This window comes from Psammomys obesus, unplaced genomic scaffold (assembly GCF_907164565.1).
Source record: "Psammomys obesus unplaced genomic scaffold, mPsaObe1.curated_primary_1811, whole genome shotgun sequence".
Lineage (NCBI taxonomy): Eukaryota > Metazoa > Chordata > Mammalia > Rodentia > Muridae > Psammomys > Psammomys obesus.
In genome coordinates, this window is record NW_026596040.1 from 6,313,279 (window position 1) to 6,313,630 (window position 352).

Here is a 352-nt window from a genome sequence, read left to right on the forward strand (position 1 = left end):
GGACAGAACAAGAAGCCTAACAACCATCCCTTACCTGGATTTGCTTGAAATCGCCACACCTGGAAGAACAGAACAGGAAGCCTAGCAGCCATTCTCTCACCCAGTCCCTTTCATGATGTCAGGAACTAAAGAGTCAGTGGTACACTATTGAGTAGGTGGGAACAATTTTGTATATTAAGGATCTTCTTGATGTCCAGCCGTGTAAAGCCTCTTTCTCTTAAAGAGGGAGGGCTCAGATGTACTTGTGCCTGGGTTTTGATTCATAATAGGAGCTATGTAGTACTGGGCTGGGAAAGAGCTAATACAGTTTTTTTTTTTTTTTTTTTTTTTTTTTTTTTTTTTTTTTTTTTTT